The 17216-nt window shown below is 38.3% G+C and overlaps 1 protein-coding gene across 1 annotated transcript in view; it reads left to right on the top strand.

The window, feature by feature from the left end:
- Positions 1 to 895: 895 nt before the first annotated feature.
- ADGRL2 (adhesion G protein-coupled receptor L2) overlaps positions 896 to 17216 on the top strand; it is a 569402-nt gene continuing 553081 nt past the window's right edge. Inside the window, exon 1 of the mRNA XM_053391929.1 lies at positions 896 to 1010. The gene's annotated coding sequence lies outside the window, so the exon portion shown is untranslated. The remainder of the gene's footprint in view (positions 1011 to 17216) is intronic.

Below are 17216 nucleotides of genomic sequence, written 5' to 3'. Positions count from 1 at the left end.
GGGACCGAGCAACGGGAGCTCACCCCGTCGCGGGGATTCGAACCGCCGACCTTCTGATCAGCAAGCCCTAGGCTCTGTGATTTAACCCACAGCGCCACCCGCATCCCATGGAGTCTTACTTTTTAGCAAACATACAAAGAATTGCACTGCACATCTGCAATCCTAAATTCTAAATTGGGAGTAAGTATCACTGAACTCCGTAGGACTTACTTCTGCATACAGCTTATACCCTAACATTGCCCTGCTTGTCGCTGAGTACCAGGCTCTAGGCCAGCTGCTTTCTCTCAGCACAAGCAATCCCCTCGTGATCCAGGAATAATAAAAGCATCCTATATGGGGTTGTTGCAAGGACGACCAAGATAATATATGTGGAACACTTTGATGAACACTCTGAAGTTTCATATTAAGGCTAAACAGCAGTTGCATTATTATGATTACTAACAGTGACTCTTACTTTTAAATCTTTATTTTAAAAAAAACCTAACCTAATGGAAGAGAACGTCTCGTTTTCTTCCCTCCTCCTTGCATTTAAGCAGTCCTTTATGACAGCAATTCTCCTCTTATGAGTATGACATGAAGAGGGAGCTGTGGTTCTTCAGACACATGCCTAGTTCAGCCTGAACTAGCTTCCCCAGCCAAGCTTTCCGATCACTTGTCTGCTTTTTTCCCTTTCTTTCTCTCTCCCTCTCTCTCTCTCTTGTCTCTCGCACTCACTTACTCTTCCATCTTTTGCCACTGTGCCAGATAAATTTAAATGTATCTGTTCAAGTGGAGATAATCCATGCAAATCAGAGCCACTGGCTCCCAAGTGCTCGATGCACAAAGAGAACTCCGCTTCAGGAGGTCACTCGTTCACAGCTGCTCCTCCCATTCTATTTTTCCCCCTTCCAGCAGAACTGCTGCTTGTACACACTGACTGAAAAGGACTCAATTTACTGCAACTGCTACCTGGTTTTACTTACAACTTTCTTTAAAGAGGGACATACCTTCCAGCTATCTTGCAAAGAAAGGTAGGAAGTCTGAATTCTTCTAAAGTCATGGAAATACCTCTACTCCTTGCTCATTATCAGATTGTGGAATAAGTGATGCTTTACTGTTATCAGCCTCTTAAGAGTGCTACGCCAAGTGTCTAATGCTTTTGTTACTTATATGCCCAGTTGCAATTGTTTAAGTGGCTATTATTCTAATAGTGATGCGGCCAGCTATTATCCTGATGCACAATGGCAAGGGAGATAGTATCAGGTAGTGTTGCAATTGCAACCTCTTCATTCCAGTCACATTTTAAAAAAAATACTTTCCTCCTTAAAAAATAAAATAAAAAATAAAACAGTATGTTTCTCTCTCCCTAACCAGGATGTTTTTAAAGTAAGTGCTGGTGGTTGATTCCTGAAAGTGAAACTGCCAGAAGTGTCTGCCTCCGTCCTTGGACCTTATTAAGGGTGATTTCCCTTGAGCAGAACTAACTGTTGATATTTTTACAGGAAAGCAATATGTATAATAAGGTCACCTTTTGTTTCTTTGAAGCTTGGTAAACAAGGAACCTACAGGCCTCATTACAAGCAGGCCTGTCAGATAAATGCAGACCCCTTAGATCAACATATATTTAATAGAAATGCCAACAGTGTTTCGAAGAGTGAGCCCCTGACTCATTGCTGTTAGACATGGTTGTACAGGAACAAAACCGAGATATAAAAATGATCCGAAACATACAACAGCCCAGCAGCTATATAGCAGTCATTCGTTTTGCAGCTAAAATGGGAAATCAGATGTATTCTTAGCAATGTCTCAGACAAAGCACGTACTTCGGGAAATGTGAAACAAGCATTTTTCAATGATACATGCAGATTATACAGTAAATCCCAAAACCTACCATGGATAGTTCCTTGCGAGTGGGTGCCAGGAGAATCAGTAACACCTTCAGTGCAACTTGGGATATGTCTGACTCACAGCATAGAAACCAAATCGGTCCACAGACCTGCTCTGAAATAAATACATTGCACAAATGTCAATCTATTACAGTAAGTCCTTGCATACATAATATGATCCAGTAATTCCTGCAGAAGTCTAAAATCTTCAAGAGAATTGTTCTGGAAGGGCAAAGCGTATCCACCTTCAAAGAGAAGGTATAAAGACATGACCACAATTAATAAGGAAGTATGCAGAATGAGGAAGTTTACAGAAGTATTCCCCCCCTCTCCCTGCAGCTGGAATTTAAGATAAATGATAGTTACTGCAGGCTGCAATCCTATATACATACTTTCCTGAAAATAACCTCCATCAAACACAGAGGAAGTAAACATGCAAAGGGTTTAATATACAGCATGAGTATACTGCAGATTTGATATGTTAACATCTTATACCCCCAAGTATAGGTATCTTTTACATCTGGACCATGGTGTGATTTTTGCTAAAGCATCTGCTGTTTTGTAACACATGAGAAAACTAGTGTGTCTTGCTGTTTCTGCAGTAAAGAAGCCAGTAGGAAAGTTCTGTTTTGCAGGGTGAAATCTTTCTAGGGCATTTTTAGGGGATCTTATCAGTAGGCAGGCCAGCCTGCTAAGAACCAGTGTTGAAAAACAAGTAAGCTTTGCAGTGATGTGCAATAACAAGAAAACTCTTCAAAACGTCTGAAGACTCTTCACTCTTAGAAACTGTGTTTCCTTTCTAGATTTTTTTTGGGGGGGGCAGCCCAGAAGCAGCCAGGTTTGCATATGTTTGCAATTTCTTAAACTGCACTCCTGCGCACAACTGTAGTTCATAACTCAATGGGATTTAAGATTCTGTAATTGCGTAAAGGATAGTGGTCTGGATTTTCAACATTCATCTGCAGTCTTATGCATCTCCCTTCCTTGCTTACGGAGAGAAAGAATCAGGAGACAACCTTTTACTCTCTCTTACTTGTGGGGACCAAATGGTAATGAAAAGGGAGCTTTTCATGCAAGAGTGTAAGAAATTTACCTTGACAGCAAGTAATAAATACACTTGGTTACTCACGTCGTAAAAACAAATCTTAAGTTAAGAACATTGAAGTTTATGAAGAAAGACCGAGGGAGTTTCCTTCTTTGAATGGAATTGTGGCCCAAATAACATTGGGGATTAAAGATGATCCCTTTGGAGTTTGGCAATAAAGTGAGGTGAAATTAGATGACTCACTCTTGGAGATATGAAAAGGAGATGAAAGGCATTTCAAAAGGAGATCTGGAGGGGGGGAATAGTAGTAATATGCACTGATTTCCTTCCGCTCTTCTGAACTCTACCAAATGCCCAGAGTTTTGCAGGTAAGGAAATGTGTCTTTCAGTGACTGCTCATTAGCATTTTTTAGAATAATTTCAAAGCAGTGGGTCTGGATGCAGTACCTGAAATACATATTGTACCTGCCTTTAGCGTCTTTCATCAGTCTTAAACCCTTCATAAATTATAAGTATGTCCACCACTCAGACACCTCTGCAAGAATCGAAGTTTATGCTTTACTGTCCAGCTTCAAACTGATTGATTTGTCATGAGTTACAATATTCATGTTTCCCCTACATGTAGTTTTTGTCCCTTGTTTCTACTGCTTTATATGTACACTCAGATTCAATACTGGAGCAAGCAAATTTTCAAGCAAGTATAGTATATATATATATTTCAAGTTGACACTGTCTTAATTGGATTTCTTATACTAGTTTTATAAAAAGACACATGGTCATCTTTAAAGGATTCTGTACGAGACTGCTAATACATTCCATTTAAGTTCTTAAAACGTTCAGCCTGGTAACAATCCTCTGCTTTGCTGTGCCTTGAGAAATTCTCCAGGTTTTAACAAATCTTTGACATACCAAGAAGGGAAATATATGGCCATAAGACAGATTATTTCACAAACTGGAGCCTTATAAAGATTAGTATGAAAAGGAACTTAATTGGCTACAAGTTTATCAAGCAGAAGCTGCCACCTGAGATGGCCTATAGCAGCCAGAAATGAAAATATGTTCCCTTAGGTTTCTCATCAATTTACATACTTGATTATATCCTGTTCTCATTTTACAACTCCTTTCATTACCTTGTGCACCAGTATATATAACTGTGATATCAGGTTGCAAACTTCAGCCCTTTCATCCAAATGAATGCTGAAAATGATTGCTATTGCAGGAAAGGCTTCCTTATACCTCAAGGGGTTAAGAAGTGAATCAGATCTGTAATTGACTGACTTCCCTACTGACAGCCTTTGAAGCTCTTCTCAGGGTTTTTTTTTTTTAACCTCCTGTTTCATGAAAAAAGATTGACACTCCTTTATATGTTTGGAATTCTTCAGTGGGTATAAAGTGCTAGGTAATGATGGAAATTAACCTGGGGCTTTATCTATCTGTTTCTCCTTCTAACTTTATTGAAGTGCTGGTAACAGTTAAAAAATTTTATGCAAACAACTGTTCTCATCAGAATCTTGCTTGCTTCTGTCATGTCATCGCATGCTTTGTGATTTCCAGAGACATTCAAAAATGGCACTACAACCCCCCCCCCCGGCTTTCTCACTCTCTCCCAACAACTGTTGTTTTTTCTTGGAGAATCAATGACAATTTTAGCCAAGACAAAATGCACCAGCAGACGACCAGATAAAGGAAAATATACAGAGTGCAAATGCATCTCTGAATGGTTAGTCTGTGGAACGCTGATCGCAGTTATCTGACAGTGTGTCAGCAAGTGTTATCTTGAAAAGAGAAATGAACAAGAGCAGGTCCATATAGGGAGAGGGGGAGGAAGAAGCAATTGTTGCTTTATTCCTGTCTGTTTATTTGTGCAAGCTTGGAAAGTTCCCCCAATTGTCTTCCTGCCAGGGAGACTTAACTTCTTTGAGGAATTTGATGCGAAAGCTGTGATCTTTAATCCATTGGGGATAAAACATAAAATGTCAGCATAAAATGTCACCCCATTTCATAACGAATGCAAGGAATGTGAGGGTGCCAAGCAAATTTACTTTGAAAAACACCCCACTCAATCGATGATACCCCATAGAATCCTTTCGTCTTCTGTAACATTATCTCTTAAAAAACAACAAGAAGAAATAAGAGAGAATGGTGTTAAACTGGGTCAGAATCAGGCTGCCATATTGTGCATCCTTACTCAGGAGTATGACCCACTAAAGGGCTTACTTTAGAGTAAAACATGTTTAGGTTTATTCCATAGTGGTCCAACTACCCTTTTACTTTAGACACTTGCACTAACCAATATTTTTTTTTTATTGGACACCCTCTCTCTGCTATTTGAGCCAAGGCTTTATACATGCCTCATACATGCCTCAGATTTATGTTACCACCAAACTAAAGTTCCTACATATACAGTGATGTTCTTGTGTTTTAGACTGCAGGAATATCCACTACACCCAATGTTGAACCCACACAGCCATAAACTATCAAGTGCACAAACTCTTGATTTATTCCAATAGCCCTGAGTCTGCGTTATGCAAAGATAATGTTTTAAAGGACTTGCATTTGAAGCAACGAAGAAGGAGAAGTAATGCTTTTTTAAAAAGAAAAAGAAAAGGGCATCACAGTTGCCTCATAAGAATTTTGTATCAAGTTAAACTCCTTATTACACTGCCAGATATGTTTTTTGGTAAGAAGATTGCATTTGTCACAAAGGCACTTCATTCCCATCACTCTGTTATTGTTGCGACACTTTAAAAGAAGTCTCAGCGATTCACATAAACATATGCTAGTGTGAATGAAATTTCCAAAACTGTATCCTGTAACCGCTGTTTCAACTTACCCAGGCTGCCAAAATAATAATATCACTGGAGAGAAATGGAAAAAAAAGCAGCCTGCTGCCACAAAAAAGCTTTATGATCAGAAATGCATGGGCAAACGTTCAGGCAACATGCAAATAACATCTGATCTGAAACTTACCTGTGAGATTAATTAAAAGTACACATTTCTAGTGCTACCTAGAAAAGTAGGATATATAAATATTTCAAAGTGTTTCATTCAGCTTTTCCTGGAACTGATGGCTTGAGCGTCACTCTGACTTCAAGGTCTATTTGATAGAGTTAAAATTTTCATTAAAAAGTTACCTCAGAGGTTAGTGTACACATGAACACAGTACACAGTACACATTTCTCCTGTTCTTGTTTTGAGATATAAGGAAGCTTCCAGAGTTAAAGGAGAATTACTTCTAACCAAAGAAAAATGATAATTGTGAAACTTAAACTCCCCACCTAATTTGTTTATTAGTAAATCACACAGCACGCCACTGGACATCACACCTCCAGTTTTGTTAAAATAAGAATCTTTTTCTTCATTTCTGCTATTTTCCTAAGAAGAGATCTATATGTTTCTATCCTTGAGGATAGCTCCAGATAACTGTTGGCTTAATATTTTCAAAAGTACAGCATCCATTGCTTCTTCACCTCAGCATGGCTTGCTGTAACCTAGGATCTTGTTGTGGTATCTTAAGCTATTTTTTTCTGCAAAGCAACACTATTAAGACTGAAATTTCTAATAGACCAGCAACAAACCAACCTCTCTCTCTCTCTCTCTCTCTCTCTCTCTCTCCCTCCCTCCATCCCTCCCTCTCTGCTATTGGAAATCACTATTATCAGAGCTATCTTCTGAATTAGGATTAACTTCTGCAGAAGAAACTTTAGCTCAGGAATAAGCTTTATACCTGAAAGTTTAGCAATATTATGCAAAACACTACTGCTTCACCTACAAACCATGAACATTTGCAACTTCCTTAGAGAGGACATCCTTCTGAAAAATTATTAGCTTTTAAAACAGGATATATATATATATATATATATATATATATATATATATATTCATACAATAAGGTAATGAAAACAGGTATGATGTGGTGGGGAGTAGGGATGAGGGTGAAATTCAGTTCAGTTCCCATTTAAAGATGAACCTACCTAATTCACGCTTTGCAAAACAATATGCTAAGCAAAATGTAGCCATCTTTCGCTATCGGTGCTTCCCTGAATCTTGCATTTCTCCAGCCGAGTGTAAAGTGCGCATAACAATACACTTATTGGTGAAAACAACTTTAAAATATATATTAGAGAAAATCGCTTTTTAAAAATAGGAATATTGGGAGAAATTTACATTAAGATGCTGGTGAATTTTCATGATAGATATATCACAAACTGATGAGGAAATGTGAAGAACTGAATTTAAGGTTGGAAAAACTGAGAGGAACCTAATTGGCAGATTCATCCCAGTGGGGATACAAAGCTAAAGGAAGGGTTCATCTTTCTGCCCCAGATGGTGATATCTGGAGCATACCTCTTGCCAGGGGTAGAGTGGGGGCACTGATACAGAAGTAGAAGGGAGAGAAAAAGATAATATCAACCCACGGAAACTATGGGTTTTCAGCCAGCCATTTTGCCGTTAGCCTGGCCATACTGGAGAAGCATGAAGCTGATGTGTTGACAGATGCTGACTCTGGCTCAGTTCAACTTCAGGTGCACAGTTGCATCTGCTTCAAAACGAAAAGCTGCAACCACAAGCGACTGTGGAAAACAGGTCCTAAGCTGGGGGCATGTCTGTGCCAAACACTTAAAACCACATTATATCCCTTTAAACAGCTATGGCTTCCCCACCAAGAATCATGGGAAGTGTAATTTGTTAAGGGTGCTGAGAGTTGTCATGAGGCCCCGATTCCCCTCACAGAATGGTTTAACCATCAGTCCCTCATCCCAGGGAAGTGTAGCTCTCTGAGGAGAATATGGGTTTCCTAACAACTCCCAGCGCCCTTAGTATACTACAGTTCCAAGATTCTCTGGGGGAAGTCATGACAGATTAAAGTAGTATATACTGCTTTAAATGTATAGTAGAGGCTGGGCCTGAGAGACACCTATGCTCACGAATGTTTCAGGTACATAATATATTTGCATTTTAGTTTCTGGCTGATAAGAACCAAGGGATCCATTAATAGTTATAATCATTGTTGCAGGTAATAAAATATTGCATTTTGGAATGTGATTTCATCATTCCTCATTTACCAGCATGATAACTTTGAGAAAGTTTCTTGTATTTTTTTTTTTCAAGGCATAATATTTTCTGCCTCGCCTCCCCTTTTCTTAAGCCATGCCATATCCTATTTCTTCTGAACTGGATGGACATCACAAGGTTAGAGAACGGGGCAAGAATATTCATAATTTAATAGCAAAAGATATCAGGTCCTGCCCCTTAAAATAAAGATCAATGCAGAGATAGATTTTTAGAATTGGTGTTTAGACATAATAAATTTTGCTCTCAAATAAGCCATGCATTTCAGGTTCTGATTCAAAAATAATACACTTTCTCTTTTTCTCCTGTACCCAACAAGAGAATGCTGTCTGACGTGTTATTATGTATATAAATTGGTCTGTCCAAATTATCGGTCAGTAAATATTCATATATTAGAAGCATTATCTGCAACAGATATAAAATTGACTGAGATTTCTAAATATATTAATATATTTTAAAGGTGTGGTTAATATTATTGCTGTACTTTTCATCTTTTAAGAATTTCCATTCAAGCCCATGAATATAAGTACAAATTAGCAAATAATTATGTACTCAATTTAATCCTAGTTTTAAAGTCTTAAACAATTTGGCAGTTTTTTAAATAAAGAAAAACAGTTTATAATTAATTATTGTTACAATTAGTGTATAAAATAGTTCTGGCCACAATCTAACAGAGTTAAGCACCCTTAACCTCATTTATTTCAATGAACAAAATCTGCACAAAATCTGAACACTTTTCCAGGAGTAAGTATCGTTTAATGCTTTATGCTGTTACCTTTGGATTAGATGGTAGAGACATTAACTTTAATATTGTAACTAAAACATATAGGGCATGCATAAAGTTACTTATCTCATTGCTACAACAGCGTAATGTAAGATAATTCCATATTCATTGAAAACTATTAGTGCCTGATAAAATCATTAAGGATCAGTAGCAAAGTATGAACTGGTATTAACCTGAATACAAAAAAATATTTTATACTAGAATGTTCATAAACTATATTGAGAGTGTTTTGAAAGGCAGTGTAAAAATAAGTGACTGCAAGTAGTTTAAAAAACAAATAAATAAAATAACATGAGTAAACTGTGACCAAGCTTGCAATCCTAGACAACATTGTTCAATATTAACCCACCTCACTCAACTCAATAGGGCTTACTTTTGAGCAAACATATGCAGAATTGCACTGTTTTATCAATTCCTACTTCAATGTCAGTCACTTGAAAGGAAATTATTGTGAAATAACTAGTATTTCTACAACCCGCCCCCTTTCTTTCAGGTTTTACGCAAAAGTGCTATTTGAGCACGGTTTGGAAAAAAACACTATAGGACATTAATACAGTGTTGCTTAATCGTTTTAATTTTAATATCCTAATATTTCAATCCTGCCCCCCTTTACAAAGAGATTCACATAAACAAGACAATTACTTTGACTCTCATATTAATTGTATGCACATTTTCCTGTACATCATGCTTTATTCTAGCCCTAACAAATGCAACAAAAACAAAAAAGGACCCATCTTAAATATATAACTCTGTTTAATTTCCTATGAAAGATTACAGTAAGCGTGCTTTTAGCATAATGATGTCAGCGCTAGATGATAAACATGTATTAGGAAGTGCAAACTGCTGATTATCTGTCAGGATAAATCTGTTTATTTCAGAAATAGCAGTCTGACAACCCCCTGTTGTTAATCGTGAAAGTACATGCATATGCCAGGTCCTGTTGGGTAGGATTTTGGGGAGGGCGAAAGAAAACTCTCATCAATTCGTTGGGTGAAGTTATTGTCAGTTAGCCCTGCCATTCCTCCCCGTAACAGATACTTTTTTTAAAAAAACAAAAAACTGAAGAATTGATGGGCAGATCTTTTCTTTCTTTCTTTCTTAAATTCACAGCTATTCATAGGAAAGAATAGTGGGAAAGCAGAAAATGTGGATTAGAGGATTAGGTTGAAGTTCCATTTGCACATGTGCCTGAATTTGTTGCTAGTATTGTCAATGGGTGTTCATTTGTTTCAGGCAAGGAGTGAACGTGGTTACAAAGGTGAAATTTGGGGGCGGGAATAGAATTTCCCAGGAAATGACATTTCCCTTTTTGTCATTGGCCACTGCCTACAGAAGTTGTTTTTTAAATATATATATATACACATATATCTGGTGAGGAATTACTGAGTGATATGCACGACATGCTTCAAAATGATAGGATGTGAAACCCACCAAGTATCGCAGCTTGGACTTTTGTGGTGGGATCACAAATGAAATAAACCACAGGCACACAGGCACAAAGCTTGGTGGAGATTATGATTTAAAACAGAAGAATACATTCAGTGCAAACACAACCTTCTGATACAGCAGGTCTAATATACACACACGTGCAATTATGACAGGAATCAATTAATTTGAAACAAAAACTCTAGTGGTGAAATTTTCCCCGACCCATTATTTCTCAAACCCTCACCCAAGCAATGTTTGTTTGATTGTGTTGCATTCTTAACATTTTGTAAGCTGCGTACAATGCTAAACAGCTCAGTTAAAATTGGTATTTATATTGACATTTCAAAGTGCAATAAAGAAGGCGCTAAACAGACTGAGGTTTTTTTAAGCATCTGCTCCTCCAAGCCCATTCTTCTTTTGACAAGTTCCTCACTTCTCCCATCTCCTCCATGGCATTGAATTTAATAAATTCCCCTCCCCTTCAAATAATTTCTCCCCAGAAGAACGTGCACGTCTCCATATTAATTCAGAATTTACATGTTGAGTTTGCATATTTTTGCATCAGAAGATCTGTTTTTGATTAGATAAAGGTCACTGTCATTCATAATCAAGGAGAGAAAGGTAGATTAAAGGTCAGGATTCGTGTGTTTTTTTAAAAAAGGCCCAACTGATTAGCTGCACAGGTTTGTTCATATGATTTGGTTTATCACAGGGTAAGTAGGAGTACTGAGTTAACAAATTAAACACAGCATTCTGGGTCACTTCCTACATTAGGTTCTGAAATTGGAGTCAAGCTCCCTGCCCTCTCCTCTCCCTCCTCCCCCCCCCACAAAAAAATCTGCTACTTGTTTCTGTTGCAATAAGTGAATATATTTGTATTCCTAGCTCTCATACGTTCAATGATTTTGATAATGTTTGTCATGAATGAAATTATTAGGATTCAATCCTGCGCACATTTATACCTGGGAATAAGCCCTATTTAACTTGGATACTTCCAAGTAATGACCCAGTAGGATTGTGCTTGTGCTGTTGATTTCCTAAAATCAAAACACAGGAGAACGGCTTAAGTTTTTATCAGGAGGCACACAAATGTGTGTTAAATGAAACGAATATTAGAGCGAGTTTTACTTTTAAAAAATTGAATGCCTCAAGTGTGGTCTTTAACAATAAGAAATTCGGTGTGAAACTAAGAATAGTATTCAACTGCTTGTTTAAGTCTTTTTTAATTGACCGCCCATGTACTTTTATTATTAATTGCTCTTGCCCCAATTTTCCTATTAATCAAAATTAGGGTAGCGATTTATTGTTATTTCTTAGATCCATGCCAAAAAAAGGGGGGAAAGTGGTTTTTGGAGCCACTATATTTTCTCAGGAAATATTTGTGAGATGCTCAGAATATAGCCATCTGTGGACCAGGGTGATAAGCAGAGTTATGGACAGACATCCTTCAGAAAATATTGTGTGTTGTTACATTAAATTGAGGGTTAAGCATGCATATTCCTTCTCAAAATTAATGGGAGCAAGGCAGGCTTCAGTCTCTCAGTTGTCTCCTACATCTTGAAAGTCAGAACCTTAAATACACTGTTAAGACCCACAATAATTGTTCTGCATGAAATAGGTGTTGGCAATTAACTTTTTTTTAAAAAAGGCTTTAGATCTGCTCACAAGTCATTCACTTTTTCAACTTTTTAAAGTTCTGAAAAGCTGCACAGTAACAGATACAGTTTCAAAACAGGTCAAATATTCAGTCTTAGTGTTATTCTGAAGTGTTGAAGTGTTATCCTTCAGGTCTAAAAATGAATTCCTCTAATGCTTCTGTCTTCTCTGCATGGCCAGGTATCAGCATCAAACTATACAATTAACAAATTAACATCCACAAAACAATTAAACATTATATTCCAGAGCTCATGGGTATCAAGCAAAATTTCATTTGTCATATGCATTATTTGCAAATTTTCTTTGCGACGCACCCCTTCCATTCTTCACAGCAGCCTTGTGAGTGTAAGAATCAAATATCAGGTACAATAATAATGTACAGGTACAATAATCAACTGAGATTTGTATTTAGAGAACAAATTTCTTATTAGATATTTGACTATCATAAGTAGCTAGATTTAGAGGCAAATCAGGAAACGGCACTGGATATTAGAAGAATTGGGGCAGCAGCGGATTTTTTTATATAACAAAAAGAAGGAATATTTATTCATTTTCTTCTCAGCAGTTCAGCATCAAACAGCAACCCAGGATGTTAATTCTGAATGCAACCCAAATTAGTACTTTTGAAGCAGAAGCATAAATGATTGTTGCATTATTTTATTAATTTGTGGTTTTTTTGCTAGGGAATGGGGGAAAATGATATTTTTACTGTCTTTTACTTCAATCCCCTACCAAGTGTTGCTGACTCCTGGACTTTGATCACATGCCATTTTAAAGGCTGTTATAAAAGCTCCAACTTTCACAAGCGTCTCAGTTTTCAATGTTTGCCATGCTTTTAGAACATGTTTATGAAATTAGATTTGGAAAGCATCCTGGCATGTCTGCTGAAGGTGAAAATACTAAAGTCACCCATCTAAGAGCATGCTAACCATTTAAAAGCTGCGCTTCCAATTTATTCTAATTAAAGGAAGGTTCAATGGGAAAGTTCAGTGGGAAGAAGGTTTTACTCCAAGTGTGGTGGTGTTGTTGTTGTTGTTGTTGTTGTTGTTGTTGTTGTTGTTGTTGTTTTGTCCTATGCATGACTCATTTGGGATATGCAAATATTTTCTAATCTGACATGCCTCTTAGGCTGACTCCATTCTGGATTGCTCTGGTTTTTAAATCACAGGTGCACTCCAAGACCGAAAGCCCAGCTGGCAGAAAATGGCTTAATGGACAAATGGACAAATCAGCAAGCATGAGTACTGCTGGAAAATCTGCCATTTCAGTTCCTCTCGGGTTCTTACTTCCCCAATCTTAAATTTAGTTCACCTCATGTCTACACCTAGTTTGCAATTTATTAAGGTCCCTGTGAAAATTAACCAGCATCTCAGAGCAACTCCCTCCCAACATACACACATTTGTACGTTGCCTAATGTACACATTTCTGCAAAGCAGTTTCTCCTAAACAATGCATTTTAACATTGTATTTTCACTAACGTATACATTTTATGGACACTTTATACCAGCACATGCATTTCTGGTCACATTACTTGGCTGGAGAAGTGCAGATTTTGAAGGACGGCTGTGTTTTGGTTCCTGCATTATTTCAGAAAGTGCAGATTAGAAAGGTTCTGAAATGAATTTCTCCCCCATCAATGGACATGGGAGGGTCAAGCGCCTCATCAGATTATCTCAGTTTCCCCCTTTATTGAATGCCCCTTCATTTGTATTTCTTCAACAAAGAAGGTTTTTAGGACATGTATGTGAGGCAGTGTGTTTTATGCAAATATTTTCTCCCACTATTCCATTTTTTTCTGCAAAAAACGTTCGAAGTTATAATTAACTTTTTCCAAGTAACACAGAAAGCATGAGTGCAAAGTTTGTTAGCTGGGTTACAACTAGTGTGTTAACGGTTTTTATTGCCTTCATTATTTTTCTTACAATTTGAACTATGTGAGGAAGTTGCCATATTTCAAAATACTGCAAGAATTCTCATAAAAATAGCTTTCAAATAATGATGTGTTTATTTGTTTAAATATAACCTTTAAACCACAGGAAAGTTTCTGTTTTCCTCTCTCCCCCTAATTAAATATTTTGCTTTAAATACTTTTGGATGCATACACAAACACACATAAATAAAGTAATATAGCAAGCTTGGTTTACAGTTGTGATTAGTTTTTAAAAATCCTAAAATATAAGACAAGCATTCTAAATTTGATTGCAATTGATTTAGGGTATCTGACTATTTTCCCTGGAAGAAAATTTTCCCAGTTTAAAATTTTCCAGAAAACCTACACACTACTGGTTTGGGAGCACAAATTTGCTAAGATATTATAAAGGTATATGCTGAGAACTATCCCTGTCAAAACAATGGCTCAAGAAGTTTTAGCTGGTCAGCCTGCTTTAAACATGACAATAAAATGCTGATACCAGATTTTTTTTTTTTTTAAAAAAGCCATCTAAGTCTGGAAGATAATTTAAATCATGGGTAGGCAAACTAAGGCTTGATCCAGCCCAATCGCCTTCTAAATCCTACCTGTAAACGGTCCAAGAATCAGTGTGTTTTTACATGAGTAGAATGTGTTCTTTTATTTAAAATGCATCTCTGGGTTATTTGTGGGGCATGGGAATTTGTTCATATATTTTTTTCAAAATATAGTCCGCCCCCCCCCCCAAGGTCTGAGGGACAGTGGACTGGCCCGCTACTGAAAAAGTTTGCTGACCCCTGATTGAAATCATCAAACATCAACAACAAAACCCCAAAACAAGCTGGTTGTGTTTGCTGCTTACAAATCACCTCTCCTGTTCCCCCACAAAAAGGCTTTTTGACCTTTACCCTGTAATTTAGTTGCTTTTTCCCCTCAAAGGCTCACCTGGCTTCTTTTAGGACCCTCAGATGTGTTAACTGTGTATCTGACAGCAATCGGTCAGGGTTTAGGGAAATTAAAATGGAACCCAGAGCAGAAAGTTAAAGTCGGCACTATTTACACGTATCACCCGAGCATAGACAAAAGTAGACATGGCAGATCATCTGTGATGTGTGTTGCACCTTTGTGTTATGTCGCCGAAATGCAGCAATGCAGCAGCCTCTGCCTTATTCCGTCATCAGAGGAAAATGTGGATTCCGGTGTGTCTCTCCATTCATCCTATTTGAAACATTAGTGTTGAGACCAGCATGGAAACTGAAGCATCATAAATCCTGGCCTTGCACCACTCTTCTTTGCACATTATTCCCAGAGTCTATGGGATGAAGCAACAATCTCTAGGCCTGCCCTCTGGACAGAGCTTGACCAGCATGTTGCCATTTGCGTGCAAATGTAACCTTTCACCCTTTTCACTTTTGAGTCCCACCCCGCCGACAAGCTTGTTACACATTTCTGCAGAGTAGTTGGTGCTGGGTGGGAATGGAAGGGGAATAGGAATTTATTATGTTCTGCATTGGTATTGATTGATGCACTGGCCTTTTTCTGTACAGGGAAGGTTGAACAAAGTTGATCAGCTCAGCTCCTGCTTTCTTTTAAATGATGCACAGAAGTTTATACTACTGAGGGGGCAATTGATGCATATGAGTGTTAAGAAGAAATGACTGAAGTCCAATTAGCCCATCTAAAATTAATTGTAGTTGTTTGTTTTGTTTTTTTGTAGTTCTACAAAGTCTGGTGCATACCCTCCAACATTTCTCCAATGAAAATAGGGGTGATGGTGGTGGTGGTGATGATGATTTCTATCCAGTCCATCTGACTGGGTTGCCCAAGCCATTCGGCTTCCAACATATATTAAAACCTAATAAAACACGCCTTCAGATGTTTTCTAAAGGTTCTGTAGTTACATATCTCCTTGGCTCAGAGGTCACATAACTCCATACCCTCCAACATTTCTCCAAAGAAAATAAGGACATCCTAAGGAAAAGCAGAGGGACACGGGTGGCACTGTGGGTTAATCCACAGAGTTTAGGACTTGCCAGTCAGAAGGTCGGCAGTTCGAATCCCCACAACGGGGTGAACTCCTGTTGCTGCTCCTGACAACCTAGCAGTTCAAAAGCACATCAAAGTGCAAGTAGATAAATAGGTACCGCTCCGGTGGGAAGGTAAATGGCATTTCCATGCGCTGCTCTGGTTCGCCAGAAGCGGCTTAATCATGCTGGCCACATGACCCGGAAGCTGTATGCCTGTTCCCTTGACCAATAAAGCAAATGGTCAGTGGTCCCTTTACCTTACCTTAAGGAAAAGCAGGTCATTCTGAGATCAAATCAGAAACCGGAGAGGCTTCTGTAAATCCAGGACTGTCCCTGGAAAATAGGGACACTTGGAGAATCTGGTGGTGTTACTCTAGCTTCTTATGCATGGATGGTGTTATTCTGACTACATGGTGAAGCACCTCTGAACTTTAGAAATGGAGAATGATCCTGCCAGTGCTTGTTCCTATTTGTTTCCAAGCATAATTAAGTGCAGCTGTTGGTCCTCAAATACCCAGGATACTGGAAGAAGTGTCTGCTCTTTATACCCGATCTTTTTGTGTGTTTACACAAACACACTCACACACAGAAAGACACTGCATCTTACACATTTGTTCATGAAGGTACTATATTGGGGATCTTTACCGTTGATAGCTTTCAACGCATTGAACTAAATAAACAGTTGATTACCAGAAGCACCAGAGCTTGCCTCCTTTCTGTTTCGAGAACTGTGAACCGCAGATGCTATTGCAGTGGACCAAATTACTCTGGAAATGCAATACTGTAAATACCCATACAGTATTGCCTTGCTTATTTGGGCTGGAAATTAGCAAAAACCAATAAAAGCCAATCTACTTGAATAGAAATGCTTATTTACACAAGACCACAGACAGTAAATAAGCATTGCTTTGTGGCTCAAAGCACCAGGAGAGAAACAGAAAATAGCAAGGTGGTTAATTCCTGCAGCTTACACAGGGCACTCAAGCCCAGGTTGCATGGATCATAAGCTGAAATAATTCCCATCGCAGAGAGAGAGAGAGACAGGCAGGTGGGGACGGGGCCCTTATATGGATGAAAACAGATGCTAGGCCGCTAGGGAAAATAGCAGTATGGGTCTGAAATGCACAGGGTGGAGGAATCAAATGCAAATGACTGGGTTTGGACTAACAAGTTTCAAAGGCAGTAAGATTAGAAATATTAGCAAGATGAAAGGCAGAAGATACTGATAATGACCTGTCCCAAGAAACAGAGTGAAGAGAAGCGGTCTCCAAGTTTCATTGTGCCCTGAGGATCCAAGGTCATACCTGAGTCCCGGGGTCCCAGCAGCAGTTGGAGATAAGTTCTGTGCTGGGGAAACCCAGCACAGGTTTGAAAACCAGGATGCATGCTGGTTTACTTTTCCCAAAAGATGCAGGCCCAATCAGTGAT

The sequence above is a fragment of the Podarcis raffonei genome, chromosome 6 (genome assembly GCF_027172205.1).
Source record: "Podarcis raffonei isolate rPodRaf1 chromosome 6, rPodRaf1.pri, whole genome shotgun sequence".
Classification (NCBI taxonomy): domain Eukaryota; kingdom Metazoa; phylum Chordata; class Lepidosauria; order Squamata; family Lacertidae; genus Podarcis; species Podarcis raffonei.
This window is presented reverse-complemented; position numbering and strand designations above follow the sequence as displayed.